This window comes from Ambystoma mexicanum, chromosome 8 (genome assembly GCF_040938575.1).
Source record: "Ambystoma mexicanum isolate Mex_15411 chromosome 8, UKY_AmexF1_1, whole genome shotgun sequence".
In the NCBI taxonomy this organism is placed as follows: Eukaryota; Metazoa; Chordata; class Amphibia; order Caudata; family Ambystomatidae; genus Ambystoma; species Ambystoma mexicanum.
In genome coordinates, this window is record NC_090929.1 from 1,196,052,463 (window position 1) to 1,196,074,782 (window position 22,320).

General features: G+C 46.6%; 1 protein-coding gene across 3 annotated transcripts in view; it reads left to right on the top strand.

Moving 5' to 3' along the window:
* Nucleotides 1–22,320, top strand: part of SGMS1 (sphingomyelin synthase 1) — a 1,534,398-nt gene that overhangs the window by 600,187 nt on the left and 911,891 nt on the right. For 2 of the 3 annotated variants that reach the window (XM_069611296.1, XM_069611295.1), the window contains exon 3: nucleotides 15,451–15,553. The exons of the other annotated variant lie outside the window; for it this stretch is intronic. The gene's annotated coding sequence lies outside the window, so the exon portion shown is untranslated. The remainder of the gene's footprint in view (nucleotides 1–15,450; nucleotides 15,554–22,320) is intronic. 3 annotated transcript variants of the gene reach the window in all.

Below are 22,320 nucleotides of genomic sequence, written 5' to 3' on the forward strand. Positions count from 1 at the left end.
GTCAGTCAATTACTGATCATTACACACACCTGATTTCCATCATCCTTCCCCACACGGATAAAAGGTGGAGCACGAAAGCACACTGTGAGCGAGTCAAAGCACACGAGGAAGCAGCAGTTCCAAGATGGCAGTTTAATACAAGGCAGAAGATGACAAGACCGAAGAGGATTGCGAGAAAGGAGGGAAGTGCCCTTGACCTTTTCACCAAAAGACTGCATCTTTCATGAGTCTTCGAGAATAGGAAACGTATGACCTGGAATTAAAGCTGAAGAATCCTGCATTGTGTGCTGGAGATACCCGGGGCTCTCCTGCATCGCTAGGCGAGGGAAGCGGTTCCCACTGTGGTACTGTCCTTGGCTCCTACAAACAAGTAGAACCACTGAAGTCAGCACAGCCGGTGAGGTGGAGAGACTGATACCAGACCGGGCTGTGTGGAAACCAGGGTTGCTAGCAGCAACATTGTATAAAGAAGATTATTAAAACAGCGGATGAGTGAATGAACTTTGAAGCTAAGATACAATACCGTAGACAGAGTAGTCCTGCATCATGTGGGTGCTCATTCGAAAGTCTCTGTTAGGTATCCAACTGAAAGGGTGCGAATGTTAAAAGAAGGTGAATTGTAAAATCGAAGTGGTCCTGCAATGAGTCAAGCTAAACCCTGTGCACATTCACTGATGGGCCTGGTGACCCTCGGTGATATATGGCAGGAGGGGGAGGCACTAGACTTTCAGAGACTAATGGAGGACACTGGGGTACATAAAGGCCAATATATTACCTATACCAGAATTATTAGACGGCTGCGAGAGCGGTGGCCCGAGGCAGTGCTAGCGGACCAACCCGATGCGGCCATAGAGACAATGTATGATATTTCGGAGGGTGGGCACGAGATATCTTGTCTATATGAGCTACTGGGGAATAAGGTGAGTAAGGAGCTGCTCCAACTGAGGCAAGACTGGGAGGAGGAGGTGGGAGAACCCATGCTGGATGGACAATGGGATAAAGCCCAAAGGTATCATAAGGAGGTGCTCCGAAACGCGAGATTACAGCAAATTCAATTATATGTTACTCACAGAGCATACATGACCCCTAGAATAATTGCTAGTTTCGGAGGCCCGGTGGTACAGAAATGCCCAAGGTGCGGGGAGGTGGAAGCTGGGATGTTGCACATGTTCTGGGCGTGCCCGGAGGTGGGTAGATTTTGGAGAGAGTTTAAGATACGCCTAGCAGAAAAAGGGATCTCACTGGAGGTGGAGTCGGCTTGGGCATGCATGTTGGGAGGTTTTACTAGACCACGCAACCTGAAGCACATCAGTAAGATGAAAGATCTGGCCTACATCCTGGCCAAACAGAGAATTGCAATGTGCTGGAAGGCTGCCCAACGACCTAAAATTGAGATGTGGTGGGCGGACCTCATGAAGTGGGCAGATGCAGAAACGGCAGCTTAGTATGAAGCAATCAGCAGGGGTGGGGAGGAAGAGGCTGGGCCCCTGATAGCTTGGAGAGAACTGGTGACCTCGTTGGTGGGACCCTCCCAGGCCAACCAAAGTGAAGATGACATGGGTGATAGAATTGAATTAGATACGCCTGAAAATAAATAAGACAGTGACAAGGAAGCAGGGGCTCGAGTTAAGGGTGGGGCAGGAGGACCGAAACATCTACATATAATATAATGATGTGAAGCTTAAATGTAGTTGTCCTCAATGTGTGTAATATTTGGAGTGTTGTTTATTAAAAATAATAAAAATTGTTTTTTAAAAATAAAACACTGCAAATTCGAAAGTTTTCGATACTTGATGTGAAATTGACATGGTCCAAGCCCGGCTGATGGAGACTAATTGTGTTGAAGAGATCTGAGCCCGGATGAGGGAAATCTGGGGTGAACCATGAGTCACCCGAAAAAGAATAACCTGCGAACATTGTGTGATAAATTGAAAGCTGACAAGAGAGGCTTGAGCCCAGCAAAGGGAAGCCTGTACAGAACTTTGTGCTAAAAGGATCTGAGCCCATCTGAGGGGGATCCAGGGTGAATAGTGAAATCCCCGATGTGAATACTTGTGAAAAACTAGAGAGGAAAAGAACTTGTTTATTTGGTTGCATCACGCCTTTTCAGTGAAGAGACTTTCAGAAGCAAGGAGACTTATGCTCCAAAGGCCATGATGCTGATGACTGAACTGTAACCTTGTGCTAGGAATCCCAGAGACTGTGCTGCGCTCCAGTGAACCGCCTTGTTCTGTGCTGAAAACGTGGGTAAGGGAGGCCAACGGCCTGAACATCTGACATATTATTTTGAACACTTCTTTCTTTGTCATAAACATTATTCCCCACACTATTTAGATTTAAGTATTCCCCACACTATTTAGTATTTAGAGGTAAGGATTGGCATTAGGTTATTTTTGTATAGACCCTTTTATTTTGACAAGACACTACTAGGACTATGTTATTGTTTGATGGTCGTAGCTTGCTCCCATCTGTAAATTTACGATTAGTTGGGCATTTATCATATCCTATTTGAAGTTCAATAAACACCCTTGAACTGTGGTCACTGGTGACTGTCTTACTGTTGATGCCATGCCTTCCTTACAGTTTCCATCAGCCCTGAAAGATCTGTTCCTCCTTTCATCCAGCCTCGCTCAGAATGTGCCTGTGCGTGCCACCTTTTATGTTCACAGCGAGTGTTAACAAGTGGCAGGTGTATGTAATTCGTATTATGTGCCTGACTCTGCCTAATCTTATTAGAGGGACAGAGCCATTGCAAGTCAGTAAAGGTAATCCTCCTGTCCTCATTCCTCATCTTCTTCGGCTCAGTAGTGTTGTCAATGTGAAGTGGGGAGGAATTATGGGAGTTGTATTTTCCCATTAAATAAGCAGGGGTAGGGGTTAGATGGGTTAAGGAAAAAGGGATATCATGTCTCACCATCAGGTGCACCCCCCGCCCCACTCAGAGGATTCTACCCAGGTGATCCTCCCTCGCTTGTCCACCCCCAGGGTCGGGATCCATAAGAAATGGCCTTTCACTGGCCACCTAAGTACAGGATCCTCGCGGCTGTGAAACACCCTCTAGTTTTTCACACCAGGCTTACTGCTACTACATCACTCTGCTCTGGTGTTCCTGCTAGAACAGAACCAATCGTTTCAAATGTGTTCGGCCTGGTATACTCACCTGCTAGCCAAGGTCAACTACTGCAGCTCTCTGTTTGGGTATACTCCCCTGCCCAAACAGAAGCAATTGATACAAAGTTGTATGACTTTGTTCACTCCCTTGCCAGGCCAAACTACCTGTTTGTTTGTTTGTTTGTTTATTTATTTATTTGTATAGCACACCAAACCCGAATGTAACTGGGCACAAGCAGTACAAGTAGGCTTTAGGCTTAGTTACAGAGTTACAACGTACACCACACATATTACAATGAATAATGTTAGTGTAGATTAAAATTACTTGGATTGCACTACAGAACGTCAGTTTACAGTTACTGATTACATGGCAGCAATGTTAGGAATATATACATGAATAGAGTAAGCAGGATACATGGTAACAGGAAGATTGTTGCAAGTACTTCTGTGGTAATGGTCAACTTCAAATGGTTTAACAATGTCTTCTGCTTCACACATTTAGATTTGAGGATGTCTTCAAGGAGATCAAGAATCACACTGGTGCTATTTGATACACCTAAGGTTTTGCCCCATGCAAAACAGGCAATGCTTCTTTTGTCCTGAACCTCTTGTATCAGATGCCCTCCTGGCATTGTTGTTCCCCCTTTGTATTATTAACCAAATGCTGATAATGACTCTTCACACACACACTCAGGCTCAGATAATTCCCTTTGGCTAGGCAACCCTGATTATCAGTTGCCTGCATGTGAGCCCCTTTTGGCTTTGACACTGATGGTTCAAGTTCACTTTTGGAGATATTGCCCCTTTGTGTGGTTGGCTTTTAGGATGACCCACTATGCAACAGTCACTTCCTTCAGATAGAAACCAATGTAGTTGGCATAAAGAGACTGCCAAAACTCCATAAGCTTGGTATGCCTCACAATCATCAAACTGTTTTATATCAGTTCAGTATCCAAAAGGAAAACTGGATTCAAGCGACGGGCATTCACGAAGCACTGCGGGGTCACAATAGAATAGTGAACTCACGGGATGTGGCGTGCGTGTCCGTTTGCCTTGCTGCTTCCAGCTCATCTGTTTCACTTCTCCTACGCGGCCCGGCCACCTCTCCTGCATGGCTTCCCGCATCCCGTGCTGACTGTTCTCAAAGCCCTTGCGGCTTCCGCAGTGATTCGGTGCTTGCCTGCTACTGCTGACTGCTTCACAGTGGGGAGGTTACTGCTATGTGCACTTTCTGCTGCATGAACTCTGCAACATCCCTCATGGCTTCCCAATGTTCTAGTGCTCGCCTGCCTACGCTGAGCGTCTTACAGTGGGGAAAGTTACACAAAGACACGCTTTCTGCTGCACGACCTCTGCTGCTGAAATCTCAAGCCCATACGACCCTCTTAGGACCTGCATCAATTTTTCGTGCCACTCTGGTCCCAGTGTCCTGGCTCTTCCACACTTTCTTCCTCTGCTGCTTCTTGGAGGTTTCAAAACACCTCCAAACACTTCTACTACTACTGCCCTCCTGCTGCTGCTGTTACGGCTGCCTTGCCTTCCTCCAGCGTGGTCTAATGGCTTGCACCTTGTGGGCCTTTTATGCCTCTAAGCCACTCTCAGGTGTGGGTCATTACCCTTAAGGAGCTTCATTGCACAACCTTGTGCCTCTGCCGCCCTCTTCTTCGTCCCAGTACTCTGGGAACTCTGGGACTCGAAGTCCATAGCACAAATGTTAGTTTCATCAGCAGCTTCTATTTTACAATAGGCTATTAGGAGAATGGGGTCTTGGGGGAAATTATCCCTTTCCTCCTGACCTGTTTCCACTCCCATGTGATCCTCAGGATCATAAAGCGTCTGCCTTTTCCTGGCCACATGAGGAGTTCTAGGTCAGGTTTACTGGGTGAATCACATCTCATTCATCACAATGTTAATGTTAAATGTCAATAGCCAGGATATCAATCCAGGTCACAGCCGATGCAGCCGTATCATCTTTAGCGCTATTGGTCTCCATTAGCGAAAATACGGGCCTTACATAGGCTATTATAGCATTCCCCTGGGTTTTCAATTTGGTTTGAACAGCAATCACAATAAATATTGATAGTCTCTGCTACAGCTTGGCTCTCCTCACTGCCATCTACTTTATCGGTTTAGAGGCTGTAAACAAAACAGACGTATGGTTTTTACTACGGCTAGTTCTTGCGCCCTACAAAATACAAATGCTCGCTTTAAAATATACCCACCGGATAACAGGCTGTCCGATATCCGGGCAGGATGGGCCCCTGTTTTCCCAAGGACCCAGTGGGGTGGGGTCAATCACCATCGTAATAGACGCACCCTCCTGCAAAACCATAGACTCATAGTCATTGGCTTCAGAGTTCACTTCACCCGCGGATGGTCGTCCAGGCACCACAACCAGCGACTGCTCCAGAACTACATTGTTGTCGCTCCAGGTACGCCTTTCCAGATTAGCAACAGTTATGGGCACATGATGCTTAATGTTTCAAATTAAATTGCCACAGACTGGCCCATAACCGTGACAGTGAGCAGTGGCTCGCTGTTGACAGAGTGTAGCCATGTTCTCTCAGAGCTATCCGGCCTCGTGATCCGCCATCCAATCCTGAGGGTCCTCCATCTCCATCATTCCCCATAAGACAACAAGGGGGTATAACCATTGTCGGAATCCCTTCGGGGTTGTTTTCCCCTCGTCGTAACTGTAGCGGTTCATAATCGTTGTTTGCTGTATACCACGCCTGATAGCCTGTGTTTCCCATGCCTAACACGAAAGCTGTATAGCTGCGTTATAAGCCCTGACGCCAGCATTGTCATAGCCTTTGAACCACCCCAGACCTATATATAGCTCCATCAATTTATATCAAATTTATATCCAAATGATATCAAATATTTTTGGGATTCTCAGCAGTTTGTATCAGTTTATATTAAGCATTCTTTGGCTTCTTATCCATTTTATATCAAACATTAAATTTACACCAACTTTATATAAAATGTGTATAAAAATGGTTGGGGTCAATTTGATCTGAAAAAATGTGGGGTTTAATTAAATTTATATTAAATGTATATCAACTTTATATTAAATTGATATCCAAAGGACCGGACTAAGGAAAAAGGCCAGAGTTGAGGCCAGAAATGGGGGCGGGCTTCCTGTCAAAATGTAACATGGAAAGAAGGGGCCACCGCTGTGTCAAGAGTGAGGAAAGGAAAACGCGGTTGCCATGGCGACTATACCGACACCAAGAACGAATATGACGTACACCAGCGATTGGGTGTTCACTCCGGGTAACGCCTTGTATCGCCATGGGTATCTGACGCGAAGCGTGACGTCAGTATGTTGCTGTGCTTCCATAATGCCATGAAGAACAGCTTTTCCAGGACGCTGGTGCTTCTGATTGAAGTAAGTGCCCCGGCTTTCTGTCCTTTCTGTCTTTTGCTTGATTCCTGTGACCCTGCTTCTGCATTACTGACCTTCTATTGGATTGTATTTGGATACCTTTGCCTGTAACTTCATGGTAACGAACTTGCTCATGTTATACGGGTTGCTTCTGGATTATCCTTCTGTGTGTTCCTATGGCTGTTTGTTTCCTGTGCTTCATGTTGTGAGAAGTGGGAAAGTGGGAAATTGCCTTACCTTGGGATTAGCTTTGTGCATCAGACTTTGGACGCTATCCAGCCTTGATTAACTGAACTTTTTATCATTAGTGCGTCCTCGTCCCGCGCAGGATCTGGTCCCTTAACCCTAGTAACTTCCCTTCCTTCCCGCATCTAGTTTTCCCTTCGGGATTTGTTCTTCATTCTTACCTTCCTGGTCTCCTACTCTGCTCAGGATTTCCACTCTCTCCGTACTAGGTAAGCCTTCACATCCTTTAGAGTCTGGGCTAGCTATTGCGTATCTGTTCCACATATTATTTGTTTCCTTCCCCTAGTAGGGTGAGAACACAGAGTTTTATTTGCCACCAGACGACCTCTTGATGAATGACTTAGTGTCCAGTCTTTCCCACGTCAGTGTCGTCCTCAACTTCTGCATTTCATGCTTTTGCTTAGGTTAATGGTACTAAAGACCTATCCTTTTTTTTGCAGCCTGGCACATACCTGGTGGTATTTCTGCTCTTTCATATGAACCACAGCTCTGCCTGTATCATTCAAACAGGCAGGAGGTTGTTACATGAATAAGGTCTCCCTCATCTGTATAGACTTGTTTTTTTCACAGCGAAGAGGGGTTCGTCCTACCACTGCTTCCATTTGTGAGTACTGACCCCCTGCATCCTGGTTCTACTCGACCTGTCTGTCGCTTTCGACACAGTGGACCATCAGGCGTTTACAAACACCCTACATTGGCATGTGGGGATTAGCAACCTTGTCCTATGCTGGTTCACGTCCCACCTTCCATATATACAAAGGGAGACAAAGCTATAGTTTAGATGCCAGAAATACAGAACAACAAAGCTAAAGTGCTTCGAAAAGGGGACCAGTCACAGTTAAAAGATAAGTATCAGGTTTTAATAGTACATCATAGAGGTTAAAACAGCCAATTAAATGAAGTGGTCCACAGTACAAAACTTAAGATATGGTGATTCTCAATCGCAGCGATTATATTAAAGAATGCGAAAGACAACTATGCAACACTCACTATTATCGCCATCTCACGCAGGATCCCACTCCTGAATTACAACTACTCGTCTCTGACAAAGTCTCCAAGGCTAAGGATCGTGAATGGATTTCGAAACAGGAAGCAGACTTCCTTATCAACAAAAAACCGAGTTTCCCAACGTTCTACACCTTACCCAAGGTGCACAAAACCCTCATCAACCCTCCGGGACGGCCAATGGTGGAAGGGATCAACTCTGTCCTTGAACCTCTTTCTACTTTCGCTGACCATTATTTGAAAGGATATGTTCAAGCTATGCAATCCTATTTGAAATATTCTAGAGATGTCATCAACAGCCATGAAAACCTTGATTTTGACCCCACTGCACAGTTGTTATTGGGCTTAGATATTGTCTCACTCTACACTAATATTCCTCAACAAGCCTCTTTGGACGCCATTGAAGAAATACTTTTATCCCGCGAAGATAGCGATCCGGTACCCACCTCGTTCATTCTGTGGTGTGTAGAAATAGCACTGAAACGCAACTACTTCGAGTTCAACGGCAAATTCTACCAGCAAATCGAGGGAACAGCCATGGGGGAGACCATGGCTCCGAGTGTAGCCAATCTTTATGTTGAGACTTTTGAGAAATCCCAGATTTACAATAATCTTAACCGTTTCAGCACCAACATTGCTAAATGGAGTCGCTACATTGACGACATTTTGGTACTGTGGACAGGCACTGTAGATGAGGCCAACAATTTCTTCACATGGCTAAATAGTCTTAACCCACACCTTCAGTTCACCATGACTTCTAGTAACGTATCTACTAATTTTCTAGACCTCACCATTTTTTCTGTCAATGGGGTCCTCAAACTCAAACCGTACCACAAACCGACTGACAAGAATTCCCTTTTGGACTACTCTAGTCACCACATTAAACATTTACGTGATAACCTTCCTTTTGGCCAATTTTTACCCCTCAAGAGGAATAGCTCGGATAAAGAAACATACGAGACTGAGGCTACTACTCTCAGTAAAAAACTTAGACAGAGAGGCTACCCTAAAAAACTGGTGAAAGAATCTGTAAAAAGGGCTTTTAACAACAATCGTGAAGCATTACTTGAACCTAAACCGGTTAAACCTAAAGATGATCGTATTGTCTGTGTTAACACCTTTACTGACCAGAGTTTTGAAATTACCAACATCATCAAGAAAAATTGGAAAATCTTTAAAACTACAACCCAAGCGATGCCATTGCCTATTGTTGCGTATAAAAGGAGCACCACTATAGGCAACAGAGTTAGCAAGAGTAAACTTAAATGTTTCAATATCCCTGAGCCTAGATTAACCACACTATTGGGCCTTCCTGAAGCCACCGGGCATTACCCCTGTGGCTCTTGTGGTGTCTACAAATTGACTTCTAAAACGAAAGTTATTGATGATGGCCTTTCAAAGCTCTGGACCCAACAGAATTTGACAAATTGTAACACTGAGTTTGTGGTGTATCTGATCACTTGTATATGTGGACTGCATTATGTGGGCAAGAACACTCGCAAAGTGAAAACCCGAATCATGGAACATCGGAGCTGCCTGAAGAATAGAACTGAAAATGCTCCCATGGTGAAACATTTCAAACTTCAAAAGCACAACCATGAGGATTTTAAATGGACTGTACTATTAGCCCTTAAAGGAACTAACTATTCAGCACGCAAAAAGAAACTGTTGAAGATGGAGCAAAAAATGATTTATACTCTGCACAGTGATGTGATTGGTCTCAATGAATCTATTGAGTGGCATAATATCTAATCACCCACATGCTTCTGTTCTATTCTGCCCTAGAAACCATTTCCATGCTTTCTACCGGTGCCTCCCTCCACTTAGTTTTAGGTGTGTCGAGAACCTCTCTCTAAACACACTTTTTTTAGATCTTTTTTTAGATCTCTGGCCTCTCTCTGAACTACTCTGGACCCATGTGTTTAGTTGTGGACCGGTTGGCCCTTATTATTATTCTCCCTTCCTCCCCCCTGTCACAGTTCACCCTTGGGCCACTGTTCTCCAGGCACTGACTCTACATTCTAAGATTGCCGCCTTGTTTTGCCATGCACTCGCCGTATCTCCACTAAACATATTAGTAGGACTGCCGGGTAACTATGACCACCTGCGAGCATCAGCGTTGGCGAGCTTGCAGATTCACTTGCGGAGCCGTTCCCGAAAAGCACTGAGCACTTTTCCTCCTGCGGACGGACGTTCAGCACTGGGTAAGCCGCATTTTTAAGTGCTTGCGATCGCGGTCCAGCCCGCTGGGTTAGGAGCTACCTATTATGATAGATCTGTACATTTTTTTCATTTAGTGCCGAACGAAGAATTTCCTTCGATTTTTGCCTCTTCGATCTACGGACCTTTCCAGGCCTGGCATTTCCAAGGTATGCCTGTGTACAGCGGTCTCCACGGCGACACATCCGTGGGTGTGAGTATCTGTTTGGGGATATTAAGTAACCGTTACACTCTCCCCCTTCTGTTCGATGCAGTGCTTTTTCCTCACAGTAATCCCTAGCATTCCCTTGCACCTTCACTTTGGGCGTAGTTATTCCCTGATCTTGACTTTACCACACTACACCCCCGGTTATGTTCTGGGTTGACTAGCATGTCTGCTGTCTCTTTGACACATGCCTCCCAGTGTTTTCGAATTTCTGGAGAATCCTTTTGACTTCTGCTGCGCAGAGCATTATGTTTGCACTTTGGTCTTTCCGCCTGCTGTGTTGTAAGCACAAACTCTGCTTCTTTTTAAGCTACTAATGGCGCTTAATAGGTATTTTTATCTTTTGTAGGATTGACCTAGTGGTCTTCTACCTCCTACTACTCTTAGTAGAGAGCACCCACTGGCATCATTTGAGGTACTTGTCCCCTCATTCTGTATGCCTCTGTTCATGGATTTTGAACTCATCAATGCATTTGGCTACTCATGAGCTGACTATTTGTCTTTTTGTTTTTATTTCACAGATGCTATGAAATGTTCACTGTTAGTAGTATCAATCCAATTGTAACTTGATTACGTTGTCAAATTTTTTTTTTTTCCCCTCCTGATGAATGTTCCATACTTGCCTTGAGGAACAGAAACATGTCGAGATCTCTCTGTATTGTAACCAGAGATTTAAATTTATGACACATTGATCCTAACTGAAGTAGGATACTACATTATATATTTTATATGTACCCAGTTGTGTTCTTTTGATACATTGTTTTTAACTAGCTATCCAAGCTTGTCACGTAACTCCTGTTCTTGTTTATCTTTCATTGGATATCTTAAGTTTTGTACTGTGGACCACTTCATTTAAGTGGCTGTTTTAACCTCTATGATTTACTATTAAAACCTGATACTTATCTTTTAACTGTGACTGGTCCCCTTTTCGAAGGACTTTAGCTTTGTTGTTCTGTATTTCTGGCATCTACACTATAGCTTTGTCTCCCTTTATATATATATATATGGAATTTTGTCCTCCCGGACATAGACAAAATATACATTGCTAACCTTTCTTAGTCAATTGTATACCGGGCTTCCTCCCTGTATAAGTTGTTCACGTTCCACCTTCCCAGCCGCAAGCAATTTGTTCAGATGGACTCCTCTAGATCGCCAATGCTACCCGTCATCTTTGGAGTCCCGCAGGGTTTCATCCACTCCCAAGTGATCTTCAGTCTATACATAGGCTGCTTGGAGCCCTTCTAGCCACACACAACATCTATCCATATGCTGATGACTGACAGAGGATCTATGTGATCTATGTGATATTTCTGCTTTTTGCAGGCCCCCTAACAAAAAGAATGATTTTATTCTGCTGATTTTCGAGGGCCTGCAGAAAGCGAAAATAGCATGTTCCTTTGTCCACCACCCTTGCTGGCGGGATGTCTTTGAAGTTGGGGGGTTTCACCCCATGAACCCCCCTTTCTCAGCCGCTGACAAGTTCCTCCCCCTCAAGTGTACCCATACCCGTACTCCATAAACACACACACACACGCAACACACTCACACTCATACTAACAAACACAAACCTGTAATCCAGTCACGGCTCTTCCTGGGCCTAAAGTGCCTGACAGTCTGATTTAGGGAGACCGCTCTGTGCGGTCACAGAGTAGTCTTTCTAAATCAGTCTTTTTTCTATTTGATGAATAGAAAGACATTTTCACTTAATACCCGCACAGCTAGAGCTCAAGATCGACTCCATCAAGGACATCCATAGTCTCAAAACCTGCCTTTTGCTGATCCGGTTTTGGATGTCCAGTCAATACTTGAAGCTCAACCCCTTCAAGACCGAATTCCTGCTCCTCGCCAACACCGAACACACAGACATACAGATCTGGCTATCAACCATGAACTGTGAGGGCTTCACACCCGAGCTCACCTCCTGTGCCAAGTCCCTCGGGTTCCACATCGACAAACACCTCTCCTTCAAGGCACACATAGCTAAGAAAAAGACAGCTTGATATCAGCTATCCCTCCGGCAAACTGTCGAGCTCTTCCTCCCTCCGGATAGCTTTAGACCCACCGTTCAAGAACTGATCATATCCCACCTGGATGGAGGCAATGCACTCCTCAAAGGCCTCCCACCATCCTCCCTTCTGCCCGTGAAAAGTGCCCTACTTTCGGCTGCACGGCTCATCAAGGTTCTACGCAGATACGACCACATCACCCCGGTCCTCATCGACCTTCACTGGCTCCCACTGCACACACGAATCACCTTCAAGTCTTGCTGCATCATCTTTAAGGCAGTCGCCCCAAAGTCACCCCGCTACATCACAGAAAAACACAGCATCTCCGGCGGACAGCGCACCACCAGAAGCCAGGAGACTTGAAATCTGCTGCTGCAACAAGGAAAGGACCAAAAAAGAATCCTCCTCCTGCCTACGTCCCAAGACCATACAGCCTCCTCCCCATCTGCATCAGATTCAGCCCAACGCTCATACAATTCAGAAAAGAACTCAAGACCCTCCTCTTGAAGAAGTCTCTCCTCAACAACTAGGCCATCACGTTGCCACCTGACTCGCTAGACGCTGTCCGCCCCTCTCCTCCCTGCCACCCGGTTCAGCTGTACCCCTCCTCTGTCCCCTTATGTATCCTACCCCCGCTGTATATCTGTTCTGTTATTAATACTGAAAAGCGCTCCGTTATGCATCTGTAATGTTGTACACCTTTGTAAGCTCTCTGTTATGTATCTGTATTGGAGTATACCTCTTTAAAGCGCTCAGTTGCTTCTTGAAGCTAGGTCTGCGCTCAATAAATAGTGATCGAAGTGTGCGGGAACGGTCGGGAGCGGTGTTCCACTACTTTCATTTTTTTCTGTTTACCATTCCTCTACTTGTTACGACCATATTCACCATTCTATATAGAGGATTTGTCCATTCTTGTCCCTGTGCAAGTGTAAAGTTGTACTAGGAGCCTTAGTTACTAGTCACTTAGACTATTGCAATGCCCCAGCCACAACACCATGTTAGATGTTGCACTATGGTTCCACCGACCCTCTCTCCTGCCGAGGCCACAGTTCCACTACTTTTTTCGATACACTTCTATCACTTAATAATAATAATTATTTATTTATTGTACATTTGTAAGGCGCTTATACATAAAGTAGATTTTGTTTCAAAGCGCCCATCAATTATAATAAAAAAGGTTCCCCCTTGTACAACTGCCAGGTGTTGGGGCAAGGGGGGTACAAGAAGAGGTGTTTAATGTCTGTTTTGTTTAATGCTACATTTTGCCATTGAATCCACTTTAGAAAATTGTCGGTCAAGTTTTCTGTTCTGTTGATTATCTGCCTGATTGTCTGATGACTGTCCAACCTTCTAATGAGCAGTGTGTTTTGCAGTGTAATAGCATAGACCGATACTAAGCATGTGTACACAGTTTAACTTGCTTTCATATTAAACCTTTGAAATAGTACAGCCATGGCAATCTCTTGGAAAGAGCCAGACGCTTTCCCGTGCAAAGGCATACCCTGCCTGTCTTTCATTCATGGCAATGTCATCAGCCTTCTCTTGAAGAATGATATGGATGTCATCTCCTACGTTTACGGCATCATGTCATGAAGGAGATGTCTGCACTTCACCATCTGCTGAATTCCAGTGCACAAGACTGCCAAGCCATCCTCTGAGTGGCTGGCGAGGTGACACCGAGGCTATTGCTAGGTGTTCTTTTGCAAACACCATAGTGATTGGCAGGAGCCATGCATGGTTTAATTCTACACATCTGCTATTGGGAAATGCTTGTTCTGCTTACTTTGGGATAATGTTCTAGGCCTGACTCCAGTGTGTTGCTTAAACCTGCCATGCTGTTTTTAGATATTAGGCAAGTGTTCCATCAACCTTTTGAGTTTTGACAATTAGGTGGCGTTGAAAGAGCACTGCCTATAAACTCAATCAATTGTCGTGGAAAGTGAAGATTGGAGAGACATGAGAAGCAAGGAGGAGCACACTGTAGGTGTTTGGTTAGTTACCCACCAATTGACTGCCCCTGACCGTGTTGGATCCTGTGCCCACGCCCAGCAACTACCTTTCCACACCACACAAAACACATCCTCCTAACTTCTTTTTCAGTCCAGCTTTGTGCCTTTTGATCAGCCTTCTGAAAGGTAATAGTTTAGTTGCAGCTTTAAACCTGCTAAACAGCTCCTGATGTCACAAAACTGTCTTAACCAAGTGTACCTTCAGCCACTTGATTTATAAGCAGTATGTGTGTCCTTGCATCGGTTTGTTGCACTGAATTACTGTTAAAAATAAGCATTGGTAAACCAGCCATTTTGGCTCTTGTATAGGCATTAGGTAGGCCTTTGCAACGACCTAGTATGCCCCTGAACCATCACCATTTTCCATCAGTTGTATCTTATGTTCCAGTAGTACCATTATGACAGTGCCTGATAAATTTGGATCCCATAACTGCAAAAGCCAAAATAGTTGGCTTTGCTAATGCTTGTTTGTTTTCCCCTGTAAGTGGGTATAAATAAGCTTTGGTCTGGCCCAGGCATGCGATTAGACCATGCATGGGAGGCATTGGAATTAATCTCTGATCATAGTACCTGCTCACTGACCAGTTGCACTTTATACGTTTCTGTGGATTATTAAGCATCAGAGTCAGTCCTGGATGTGGTTTCAAAGGTACTATAGCACATCAATGAAGTGAAGGGATGTCAAAATGTTAACTGTGGCTTCATTTCAAGTTGGGTGGTATCTCAGCAGTAAATCCTCACGATACCACCAAACAGATTTACTGTTACCACCACTTGTTCTGGCGGAATTACCACTGGATTACAAGTGGCAGTATGGCGGTGTTAGTCCCAGGTCCATAGGACTCCATGGGGATTTTGGTGGAATTACCACTGGCGGTAATTCCAATTAAATTGTCGGTTTTTGGCAGTAAAGTGGCAGAATTACCACCCGCATTTTGCTGGAAGTTTTTCCTCCACCTTCTTCCAACCCCATAGTTTGGCGGTGCAGTAACTCTGTTACCACCATTTTTGCCCACACAGCCGATCTCATGATGAAGCCCTATGTATTGTAATGGTAGAGTATCGTGGGGTGAAACATGGTGTGTCTGCCATTTACACATGCATACAGCTAAAGTCTATTGTAGTGATGTCAGAGGCTTGACCACTGATCCAATTGAAACTTCCATTTGTTGAATGTTTAAAAAAAGCTATTATAGTTGTGTTTGGATGCCACTATTCCATTATTTGGTATCTGTCTAAAATGTCCTCCTTCTCACTCAGCTGCAGTCATGAGTATAACCAAGCCCCGAGGTATAGCAGACGCAAAGGGGGCAGCTCGAAGTTCACCAAAGCACAGATAGCTGGACTGAGCTTGTTTTGTTTGGTGAGTAGGTTTTAAATTCAAAGCTGTTGCAGTAATGATTTTCCCTTTAAAAAAAAAAGTAAGACCTGTGCCTCTAACCTGTGTATTATGTTGATTTCGAGGGGTTGGGTCCTCTGACGTACTCCATATCTGACAGTAATCACCACAGCTGTGCTGCTTCGGAAAATCTTTCGGCGTCCTGCGTCGAGGACGTCGATACTCTGTCCTCGAGGGCCTCCATCGAGCCGACATCACCGGATGTTATAAGTAGGACACACAACGCCCGTAGCCTCAGTTCTGTTTTTTCCACGAACATGTTCGCTTCGGAGATCTCGGCGCGCCTCGATTCTACTGAATCCTGTTCTTTCGGTTCTTGAAACCTGTTTCTTCATTGCTATTGAATGATGTCTTCAGCTTCTTCCATCCCGCGGTCTGGGTTTAAGAAGTGTCGGGTGTTCGGGTCCAAGATGTCGCTGACGGATACGCACAATGCTTGCCTCTGGTGCCTCGGAGAGGACCATGATACGGACAACTGTGTTGACTGCCAATCGCTCACATCGAAGGCATTGCGGGAGCGTAAGAAGAAGCTGTCGGTCGGTAAGGTGGCCAAGCCCCAGAAGTCGCGCTCCGCTGGTCTTTCGACGGACGATTCGAGGGGCGACTCTCCGCATCGTCGTCGTCGGGGGGTAGGGGGGTTTCGGTCTGGGAGTCGGTCCCGCCATTCCTCTGCCTCTTTGAGGCACTCCAGGAAACGCTGTCACAGGTCGCCTTCCCCGTCCTCTTCTGAGGATTCCGCCCGTCGGCGGGTTGCTTGTCCCAACAAGTATTCCACTCCTGAGGAATGGGATTCCTTCCGAAAGGAGATGTTGGCGATTTTTCAATCGCAGCGCTCCGGTCCGTCCGTGCCGTCTGAGGACGCCGGTCGTGGCCGTGCTAGAGACACCGCTCATCCGCCTTCGGGCTCGAGCAGTCGTCGCGACCACCGGGCGCCTTCGAGGTCCCGGTCGGACAAGGATGGTCACTCTAGACATGCCCGTCTAGGTCCCGGTCCTCGACGCCCTCGAGACCACGAGAACCTGTGAAGTCTTCGAGGAAGACATCGACGCCGGCGATGCCGAAGTCGTTGACGGACTCTCTCGAGGCCCCGTCTCCGAGGAAGTCGTCGACACAAGCTCCGCCCTCGAAGCTTGTGTCGACGCCGTCGAAGCTGTCGGCACCGTGCTCGACGTCAGCGCCGATTCCATCAACGCCTTTCGAGGTGGCTTTGTCGGAGGTGCCCCGTGGCACCCCCAGGAAGGCGCTGGCCAAGGCTAAACATGTCTTTGTGCCTTTTTCTGTACCATCCTTCCAGCCTATAGATTATATTTCTGAGGTGGATGAGGGTTCTGAGGAAGGTGAGGTTCCTGCAGGGGTTCCTGATGACATTGTTTCTGGTCATAGTCAACTTGAGGACCTGCGTCAGTCACTGCATGACACCATTGGTCTAGAGACCTCTCTGGAGGTGGAGTTTGGTAGGCCGGAGCCTGGCACGCATGCCAAATCCTCATACCGGTGCCTCATGTCAAGGGTCACGGATTACCTGGGGTGGGTGCCCCCCTTGGGGATTTTCAGCTGGATGACCTGACTGATATCGTGGACCAAGGTCCTCCAACTGACCCGGTGCTGCCATTCCATATGGCCTTGCAGAGAAGGGTGGCTGCAGCTTGGACTTCTCTGGAGAGTCTCCCGGCAGTGAGCAAGTCCTTGCTGAAGAAATATCGCCCAGCCAGTGGTGACCCCTGCTACTTGACCACGCAGCCTACTTTGGAGAGTTTGGTGGTGCAGGCGGCTACGGCCCCAGCAAAGCAGGCGTCGTAGCCTACCATCCCTCCTGATAGGGACGACAAACTTTTTGACGGCTGGGCGAAGAAGATATTTTCTTCTGGGGGTTTGGCCCTTCAGGCTGCCAACTCCGTTTGTGCCTTGTCTCGTTTCACGCACTCTCTGTGGAACTGTATTTCCTTAGCAGCTGATCATATTCCCAAAGGGGAGGAACGGGATGGTTTCCTTGCTATTGTGCAGGATGGCAGGGATGCCATGTGTGAATCTGTTCAGTCGGGTCTGGACATGGTTGATTGCGTCAGCAGGTCCATGGCGGCGAGCACCGTAATACGCAGGTTTGCGTGGTTGCAGAAGTCTGGTTTTGCTCCTGATGTGCAAGCCCGGCTCCTCAACATGTCCTTTGATGGTGAACATCTTTTTGGCAGCAAGGCTGACGAGAGTCTTGAGAGGTTGCAGACCTCCAAAGCTGCAGCTAAGTCGTTGGGTGCTGCAGTTCCCCCACCTCTGCCTTTTCGTCCTACGGGACAGCAATGGAGGGGAGGTTCCTTTCGATATTACTTGTCCTTTAGTAAATCGAGAGGAGTGGCAAGTCAAAGGGGAAACCGTAGGAGTGCCAGCAGTGGAAAACAAGGTACTCAAGGTGCCAAGACAGTACAAGCAGTTGCCTCTTTGCCCTCCGGCACTGCTGTAGCCGCTTCAGCTCAGTCATGAGGCCCATGCTTCTCCGGTTGGGGGAAGACTGGCACAGCATCTTGTAGAATGGCGTGCCACTATTTCAGATATGTGGGTTCTGGAGATCATAGCCCATGGCTACTGTCTTCCTTTCCGGCAGATGCCTCACGACAATCCACCAGGGAATCTCTCTTTGAAGAGTCCGGATCCGCTCCTTGCGCAGGAAATTCAATCCCTGCTAGAGAAAGGAACCATAGAACTGGTGCCTGTAGCGGAGAGGAACAAGAGATGGTATTCCCCTTATTTTTTGATTTCAAAGAAAGACGGGGGATTGAGACCCATCATGGACTTGCTCGGTTTGAACAAGCTCCTCAGGAAGGACAAGTTCAAGATGGTTACTCTTTCTCAAGTCCTCCAGGCCCTTCAACTTCAGGACCGGTTGGTGTCACTCGACCTCAAGGACGCTTATTTTCATGTGCCGATGCATCCCAAGCACAAGAAGTGCCTGAGGTTCGCGGTTGGCAACTCGCACTTTCAGTTTCGGGTCCTGCTGTTCGGATTGACCTCCGCCCAGAGGGTTTTCACCAAGCTCATGGTGGTGGTGGCAGCGTATCTCAGGAAAGGGGGGATTCAGGTCTACCGCTACCTGGACGATTGGTTGATCAGGGCGCGCTCTCCCGAGCAAGTCCTGGATCATCTGTCCGTCACATGCCACTCCCTTCACAAGCTGGGCTTCTCCCTCAACTTAAAGAAGTCCAACTTGACGCCAACTCAGCGGCTCCAGTACATCGGAGCAGTGCTCGACACATCCCTGGGGCAGTGTTTTCCTCCCCAGGTGAGGGCTCACCACATTCAGCAGATGATACACAAGTTTCAACATGCCCAGAGTCTCCCAGCGTTCAAGTTCTTGAGGTTGCTCGGCCTCATGGCATCCTGCATTCTTCTGGTGCCAGAGGCCAGGTTGCGGATGAGATCTTTGCAATGGGCTCTCAAGCTCCAGTGGTCACAGTCCTCCAGCAGGATGTCGGACCCCGTTCAGGTGCCGCCCTCGGTCGGCCAGGACCTTCTGTGGTGGGCCGTCGAAGGCAATCTGATGGGGGCTCTGTTTTGGCTACCCTGGCCGGAGGTGACGATCATGACGGACGCGTCCCTCACAGGATGGGGAGCTCATGCCAATGAGCGGTCAGTCAGCGGTCGTTGGTCTCCGTCGGAGTCCAGACTCCATATCAATCTGTTGGAGCTGAGGGCCGTCAGGCTTACCCTGAAGGCTTTTCTGCCGACTCTGCGAGGAAAGAAAGTCCTGATTCTGACGGACAACACAGTGGCCATGCACTACCTCAACAAAAAGGGGGGTGGGGCGGCAGTGTCACTTCCTCTGTGCAGGGAGGCGATGCAGCTATGGTTCTGGGCCATCCAGCAGGATATTTTGATCTCGGCAGTTCATCTGGCCGGAGATGAAAACGAGACGGTGGATGCTCTGAGCAGGCAGAGCGCGATCTCTCATGAGTGGGAGTTGGCTCAGGAGATTCTCCTGGAGATCTTTGCCCTTTGGGGGACCCCTCAAGTGGATCTCTTCACCTCCAGTGTCAACCGGAAGTGCGAAAGGTTCTGCTCGCCGGAATTTTCTCCAAGAGGAGCCTTAGGATACGCGTTCGTAGTGGATTGGTCCTTCCCACTGCTGTATGCGTTTCCTCCAGTCACTGTCATCCCACAAGTGTTGCAGAGGTTACGGAGGTTTGGGTCCCTGATGATCCTCATTGCTCCAGCATGGGCCCGGAGGACGTGGTACCCGCACCTTCTCGACTTGTCCATCTGCCCTCCACGTCGTCTTCCCTGCTGAGATGATCTGCTCTCACGGGAGGGAGGTCAGGTTCTCCATCCAGAGGTCAGATCCCTCAACCTTCACGCTTGGCTTCTGAAAGGTTGAGGTATAAGGATTGGGACCTCCCTGAAGACGTGGTGGAGGTGTTGCTTTCGGCCAGACGGCCGGCAACAAAGTCCCTGTACCGTTGCCGTTGGAGAAAGTTCTGCGACTGGTGCAGGGTTAAGAATGTGGATCATTTTTCATGTGACTTTCCTGTGGTTCTGTCTTTTTTGCTTTCTTTAGCCCACAGGGGCTTGCAAGCGGGTACCGTTAAAGGTTACCTGGCGGCGCTGTCCATATTTAAGCGCTCGTCTGAGGAGTGTTCTTAATTTAAAATTCCTTTAATTTCTCAGTTTCTGAAAGGGCTCACTAATGTGTTCCGTCCGTCACCTTTCCAGGTGCCCGTTTGGGATTTGAACCTTGTTCTCCAGTTTCTAATGGGTGTTCCATTTGAGCCTTTACATTCTTGTCCTTTGAGACTGTTAAACCTTAAAACACTATTTTTAGTTGCGGTCACTTCCGCTCGCAGAGTGAGTGAGTGACAGGTACTTCCAGTTAAGCCACCCTTCACTGTGTTTCATAAGGACATGGTTGTCTTTCGAGTTCGTCCTTCCTTTCTTCCGAAGGTGGTGTCGGAATTTCATTTAAGCCAGAAGGTTGTTATTCCGGCATTTTCTTCTCCTCCACATCCTGGTAAGGAAGAGGAGAGGCTCCATAGGCTGGATCCTAGGAGAGCTTTAAGTTTCTACATTTCACGCATGTCCCGGGTCAGAGTGGACGATCAGATATTTATTGGTTACGCTGGAAGGCGTTTGGGACAAGCTGTGACTAAGCAGACTTTTTCTAGATTGATTATCTTGTCAATTTCTGAATGTTACCGCCTGGCGGGTAAGGACCCTCCGGTAGGCTTACCGGCCCATTCGGCTAGGGGTATGGCTGCCTCTACTACTCTGCAGAGAGGTGTTCCTATTCGTAACATCTGTGAAGCAGCCAACTGGGCTTCGGTTCATACTTTTGTACGTCACTACTCCCTAGATTCTTCCCATGGGCAGGATCTGGCCTTTGGCAAGGCGGTCCTTTATTCTGCAATTTGATTGGACATTCTAAATTTGTATATTCTAAATTCTTTTCCCACCTCCTTACGTTGGTACTGCTTTGGGAGTCTGTCATAGATATGGAATACGTCGGAGGACCCAATCCCCTCGAAGAACAAGTTACTCTCTTACCTGGTAACGTTCTTTCGATGGGATGGTCCGAAGACGTATTCCATATCGCTCCCTTCCTGCCTAACCCGCTACAGAATTTCTTATGCGATTGCAGCTTACGTTTCCGCAAGGCTTTCTGTGGTCATACTGGCAGTAGATTGGTGCCAGAAAATAGGGAGATCAATAGGTGCACTCCAATTTTAAGAATCAATTTCTAATTAGTAAGTTAACAACTTAAATATTATGGGTGCTGGGGAGGAGTACAGGCCCTGACACGGGGCTTGTGACAAACATGAAACAGAAAAAAGTGTCTAAATCTAAAGACACTCTCGTCCCCTGCACACCTTTTGGAACTGATACACAGTCAGTCAAATGTAGTTACAATTTTTACTTAAAAAAGGTGAGTAGATATTTAGGCAAAACAAACAGGTTTCACAATATGTTGACCAGAACACTTCTGGTGGGCATTCAAATATATACACATACAAATATTCAAATAAGGCCATCATAAACTAGAATGATCTTTTGTTATCAATCTTTTTTTATCAATCTTTTGTTCCTTATCAGCTTGCTTTACAGCAATTTCTTACACAATATCTCATCAAAGGGAATTATAATTTCACTCTGCTTGAAGTCGAAACCGTCCAACATAATCCATGACCTATATTATTCAGCATATCACAATAATCAATATTAACTGTATGCCCTGTCCCCCTTCCTCTGGACTACTTGATTATTCGTATAGACCGTACAGAGCATTTCTTGCAAAGCATATTAAGATGTGAAGAAAAACTGTGCTCTCCCTTCCCTTATACACTCACTGACTTTATATGAACAATATGAATTTGTATGATTGTGTCTAATCTCTGCCATTTGTATTTACTGAGATTTTGCTAAATGTATATTGTTTTGATAATGTATTATGAAATTGATTGTTTGTGATTGTGACTTGTATCTTTTTACTATTTTTATGGTCTGTTGACCGAAATAAAGCTAAACTGACAACTGACTTCAATTCCTCAGTCCCTTCTATCCATTTAACCAGATCTGATAATTCTTGCTAAGCAGTGCATTTTCACTGTGAGGCTTCAGTTTGTGCTTTCTGCACTGATTAGCTTCCACCTGTGGGCCACCAACTTGCTGTTGGGTCCTATTTCGAGCCATTTGTGGCCGCAGAGACCAACTTCAAACTCATGCAGTTTAATGCTGGTCATCACAAACAGGGT